This window comes from Sturnus vulgaris, chromosome 2, assembly GCF_052056855.1.
Source record: "Sturnus vulgaris isolate bStuVul1 chromosome 2, bStuVul1.hap1, whole genome shotgun sequence".
NCBI classification, from domain to species: domain Eukaryota; kingdom Metazoa; phylum Chordata; class Aves; order Passeriformes; family Sturnidae; genus Sturnus; species Sturnus vulgaris.
The window spans coordinates 118,778,097-118,784,490 of record NC_142244.1 but is presented as its reverse complement, the minus strand read 5'-3'; positions in this window follow the sequence as shown (position 1 = coordinate 118,784,490).

The window sequence follows — 6,394 nt, the reverse complement described above, 5'->3', positions numbered from 1 at the left end:
GTGTCCCGGGTGTGTCCCCCAAATGTCCCCGAACCTTCCCTGACCTTCTCAAACCCTTCTCTGTCCTCCTCAGACCTTCCAAAATGTCCCCAAACCCTTCCCTGCCCTCCCCAAACCCCCCAGCCCTCTCCAGATGTCCCCAAACCCCCCAGGCCTCTCCAGATGTCCCCAAACCCCCCAGCCCTCTCCAGATGTTCCCAAACCCCCCAGCCCTCCCCAGATGTCCCCAAACCCCCCAGGCCGGAGCGGGGCTCTCTGTGGGTCCCTCCCCGCTCTCCTCGCCCACGTCCCGAGGCAGCGCCCGCTGCTCCCGGGGCAGCTCCGGCAGCGCTGCCCTTCTCGGCCTCCCCGGCCAGGACACGGCTCCAGGGGTCCCTCGAGCTGGAATTTCTCTCCAGCCCCCCCCGTGTCCCCCCAGCTCCGATTGCTGCCGGGACACGGCTCTGGCAGCGCAGGCCGGGCAGCGCTGCGGGGCACGGAGCGGGCAAGGGCTGGGCTACCATGGCACGTCCTCAGCGGAGCTGCTGGCCATGGGAACAGCGGGATGGGGACACGGGGAAACGGGACAGGGCAGGACAGGGGAAAGGGGACAGGGGTATGGGGGGACAGGGCAGGGAGAGTGGGGTGGGGCACTGGGGGGGACAGAGCAGGACAAGGAGAATGGGACAAGGGGCATGGAAGGGACAGGATGGACATTGGGGGACAAAACAGGGCGGGGGGGGGACAGATCAGGACAGGGGGACAGGAGAGGAGGGAGTGGGACAGGGGAACTGGGGAAATAGCACAGGACTGTGGGGACGGGATAGGGGCACTGGGGGACAGGACAGGGCACTGGGGGATAGGATGGGCACTGTGGGGACAGGACAGGGGCGCTGTGGGGACAGGACGGGCACTGGGGGACAGGACAGGGGCACTGGGTCCTTGCTGGGATGTTCTGGGAGCTTTGTGCCCAGGCTCTGGAGTCACAGGGGCTGGCCCAGCTCGGGCAGGGGTTCCTGGCACGGGATTTGCTGTGCCTGGCTTGGGCTAAATGCTGAGGAGCTCCTGAGCCAGGAGCTCTTTGCAGGTTCCCCCAGGAAGTCCCCAGGTGTCCCCAGGGACCCCTCTCCAGGTTGCCCGTGGCCATCCAAGCAGCCAAGTGGCTCCAGCTGGCCAGGATGTGCCCGTTGGGCTGCACTGCTGCTCACCCAGCCACTCCTTCCCTCTTTTATTTCCCCAGGTAAGGGATTTGGGAGGCTGGGAACAGCTCCGGGCAAAGGAGATTTTTAGCCTGGGGGTACAGAGGGGATGGGATGGGATGGAATGGAATGGAATGGAATGGAATGGAATGGAATGGAATGGAATGGAATGGAATGGAATGGAATGGAATGGAATGGAATGGAATGGAATGGAATGCTGTTACCTGTCTCCTGGCTGAGCCTTTGGAATTACTGGCTCGGGGAAGATGCTGGTTTGGGTTTGTATGCTTGGAAGTGACAGGGAATGAAAATAAAATAAAAACAGGATTTAATGAAGACGTTTCTTCAATGTCTTCAGGAGAAACACTGAGAGGCTGGAGCATGACCAGGGCAGGGAATGGAGCTGGGAAGGGGCTGGAGAATTCCTGAGGGAGCTGGGAAGGGGCTGGAGCCCCAGGAGGGGCTGAGGGAGCTCAGGCCTTGGCAGGGGCTGCCCAGGGAGCTTTGGAGTGCCCATCCCTGCAGGTGGCACCTGGAGGTGGCACTCAGGGTGCCAAGGTGGCCATGGGGCACAGCTGGGACTGCAGGGGCTGGGAGGGCTTTGCCAGCCTCGGGGATTTGGGAATTCTGGGATCTGTGCCTGCATCTTTCTCCAGCAGCAAATACTGGAGGGAAAGGCTTGAAATTCTTAGGTAAAGTATAATTTTTTTCTGGATGTGACCATTTTTAGGCACTTAGAGGAACAGCCTCAGGTTTATTACAGTTTATTGATCCCAAATGTGCTTCCAGCAGTGATTCCCAATCCAAGAACAATCCCACCCACCAGGCTTCTGGTACAAATCCACCTGGCACAGCAAGTGAGGAGCTGGAATGGGAATGAGAATGGGAAAATCTCCAGGTTTCAGGGAGCAGGTGGATCTTCAGAGAGCAGCAATGGTCCCAGCTGGAAGGGGCTCAGCTCTGCCACTGCTGCAAATCAGAGGGAACACTTCTGGAGAGAATTCCTTCTGCAGAATGAATAAACCACAGTAAATGAATACAAACACTGCACAAACATGGGGGGTTATCCACGGGCTCTGTCAGGACTAAAATCACCCAAATCCCTGGAAAAATCCTCAGGGCTGAACATGATCCTGCCTTTGCTGCAATTCCTGCCGTGGTGTGGAGACACACATGGAGCCTGGAGCTGCTGCAGTGCCTCAGGCAGCTTTTATCAGCCCAGCTCCTCCTCTGGACACAACTTCTCCATTTCATTCCTTCACATTCATTTGATCTTATTTTTGAAGACTTTTTTTCCTTTCTAAAATGAAATCTCATCTATTCCCTATTTGTTTGTCAGGGGTAGATCCCAATCCAGCAGTGAATTGTGAGGATTTGGGGAGCAATGTGTGAGGTTTGAGTCAGGATGGTTTTGACATTTGTTATTCTTTCAAATGATTCCCTGGGAATTCTGCCCAGCCCCTGCAGTCCCAGCCGTGCCCCATGGCCACCTTGGCACCCTGAGTGCCACCTCCAGGTGCCACCTGCAGGGATGGGCACTCCAAAGCTCCCTGGGCAGCCCCTGCCAAGGCCTGAGCTCCCTTTCCATGGGGAAATTCCTGCTGCTGTCCAAGCTGAGCCTGCCCTGGCCCAGCCTGAGGCCGTTCCCTCTCCTCCTGTCCCTGTTCCCTGGGAAGGTTCCCCTGGAGCCTCCTCCTCTCCTGGGCTCCATCCCCTTCCTCAGCTCCTTCCCCTTCCCTGGACACTCTCAGCACACAAGAACCGTCCTGGTGCTTCCAGCCACTCCCATAATTGATAGTTACCATGAAGCCCCACAATTATCCCAAATGCTGCCCTGAAAAATGAACATTTGGAGAGGTGCCAGGCTCTGAACTCCCATGTTTATGATCACACCACGCAGGCGATGCTTCCTTTCACCAAGGGGGGACAATGAGAAGCAAATGACAAAAGCATTTGATTTTATGTGTGTGGTCTTCATCAAATTAACAAAAAAAAAAAAAAAAAAAAGCTGGGTGGGCAGGGGGAGTTTGCAGGAGCATTAAAGAAATGGATTTTTAAAGGACCTTGAAAGAGGCTCGGTGAATGGGGGAGAGCAGCCAGAGCAGGGCAGTGAGGAGCAGCTGCTCCAGCCCTGAACCTCTGGGAATCCCTGGGAAGGCTCCTGGCTGTGCAAACAGGATCAGTCCGGGAGTCCCAGCAGGGGCAGTGTCCCCACGCCGGGAATGTGTGACAGCATCCGGCCCGTGCCCCCCGGGCTTGGGGATTTTCCTTGCTTTGACAGGAGCAGTAGCTGCGGTTGGCACCTGCAGCAATTCCAGCTTCTCCTCCTCCCCTGAGGCTGCAGCGCTGGATTCCATGGTGCCATCTGAAGATTCTTGCACAAGTGAGGAAGGTAGATACTGATGGATAATTTAAAAATATAAGATGCTACAGGTGCTCTCTGTTCAAGGTCCTGCTCAGCATTTCACTCTTAATCAACTCCACACGTGCCAGGGCTTCTCTTTGTCGAAATTAAACCCAATTAGTTCCCTTATTCCACATGCAGAAAATGTCTAATGAACGTGGGAGTGGCTCAGGTGCTGTAAAAACAAATGGAAGGTCAGGGTGGAGCAGCTTCTGGTAGTGAAATCCTCGTTTAAAAGGAGTGATGTTCCCACTGCTCTTTTCCTTGTCCTGCAGATCAAATTCCCAAACCAGCAGCAGCCACTCAGACCTTCCAGTGGTGCAGGTGAAGTGTCAACCTCACCACTCACTAAATAAAAATGAAATTAAACCAAGTTATTTCTTCCACAGGCTCCAGCCAAAAGCTCTTGAGCAGCTCTCCAGAAAAATCATGGCAGAGGAGAGGAGGATTTTTCCAGTTTCAAAGTACACGGAATATTTCACTGTTATCCCTTTTGTCATCTCATTAGGAGAACCAAAGGCTTCCCCCTTTTCCAGTCTTCCATTTGCATTTATAATAACGTGTTGCCATGGCAAAATCTGATAATCCTGGGTGGAATCACATCCTTACAGGAGTACAAGGAGGGGAAAAATCCCCCCCAAAGTGGGTGCGTTGGGGTTTCCCAGGTCCCTGCATGCCCCAGGACATCCCAGGAGCTCTGGTGTGGGGCTGGAGCATCCCCCAGTGGGACACAGGACATGTCACAGAATGAGGGACACACCCGGGATGTGTCACAGAATGAGGGACACACCCAGGATGTGTCACACAGGACAGGGACACACAGGATGTGTCACAGATCAGGGACACCCAGGATGTGTCACACGGATCAGGGACACCCAGGATGTGTCACAGAACCAGGGACACACCCAGGATGTGTCACACAGGACAGGGACACACAGGATGTGTCACAGAATGAGGGACACACCCAGGATGTGTCACAGAGGACAGGGACACACCCAGGATGTGTCACACAGGACAGGGACACACCCAGGAGGTGTCACACAGGACAGGGACACCCAGGATGTGTCACACAGATGGGGGACACCCAGGATGTGTCACAGACCAGGGACACCCAGGAGGTGTCACACGGATCAGGGACACCCAGGATGTGTCACACAGGACAGGGACACCCAGGAGGTGTCACAGATCAGGGACACCCAGGATGTGTCACAGGGGACAGGGACACCCAGGATGTGTCACAGAATGAGGGACACACCCAGGATGTGTCACACGGATCAGGGACACCCAGGATGTGTCACACAGGACAGGGACACCCAGGAGGTGTCTCAGATCAGGGACACCCAGGATGTGTCACACGGATCAGGGACACCCAGGATGTGTCACACAGGACAGGGACACCCAGGAGGTGTCACACAGGACAGGGACACCCAGGATGTGTCACACAGGACAGGGACACACCCAGGAGGTGTCACAGAATGAGGGACACACCCAGGATGTGTCACACGGATCAGGGACACCCAGGATGTGTCACAGACCAGGGACACCCAGGATGTGTCACACGGATCAGGGACACCCAGGATGTGTCACAGAGGACAGGGACACACCCAGGATGTGTCACACAGGACAGGGACACACCCAGGAGGTGTCACACAGGACAGGGACACCCAGGATGTGTCACAGATCAGGGACACCCAGGATGTGTCACACAGACCAGGGACACACCCAGGATGTGTCACAGGGGACAGGGACACACCCAGGAGGTGTCACACAGGACAGGGACACACCCAGGATGTGTCACACAGATCAGGGACACCCAGGATGTGTCACACAGGACAGGGACACACCCAGGATGTGTCACACAGATCAGGGACACACCCAGGATGTGTCACACAGGACAGGGACACACCCAGGAGGTGTCACACAGGACAGGGACACACCCAGGAGGTGTCACACAGGACAGGGACACACCCAGGATGTGTCACACAGATCAGGGACACCCAGGATGTGTCACACAGGACAGGGACACACCCAGGATGTGTCACACAGATCAGGGACACACCCAGGATGTGTCACACAGGACAGGGACACACCCAGGATGTGTCACAGATCAGGGACACCCAGGATGTGTCACAGAGGACAGGGACACACCCAGGATGTGTCACACGGATCAGGGACACCCAGGATGTGTCACAGAATGAGGGACACACCCAGGATGTGTCACACAGGACAGGGACACCCAGGATGTGTCACAGAACCAGGGACACCCAGGATGTGTCACACAGGACAGGGACACACCCAGGATGTGTCACACAGGACAGGGACACCCAGGAGGTGTCACACAGGACAGGGACACACCCAGGATGTGTCACACAGGACAGGGACACCCAGGATGTGTCACAGGGGACAGGGACACCCAGGATGTGTCACACAGGACAGGGACACACCCAGGATGTGTCACACAGGACAGGGACACCCAGGAGGTGTCACACAGGACAGGGACACCCAGGATGTGTCACACGGATCAGGGACACACCCAGGATGTGTCACACAGGACAGGGACACCCAGGATGTGTCACACGGATCAGGGACACACCCAGGATGTGTCACAGACCAGGGACACCCAGGATGTGTCACACAGGACAGGGACACCCAGGATGTGTCACAGGGGACAGGGACACCCTGGAGGTGTCACATAGGACAGGGACACACCCAGGATGTGTCACACAGGACAGGGACACCCAGGATGTGTCACACAGGACAGGGACACACCCAGGAGGTGTCACAGATCAGGGACACCCAGGATGTGTCACAC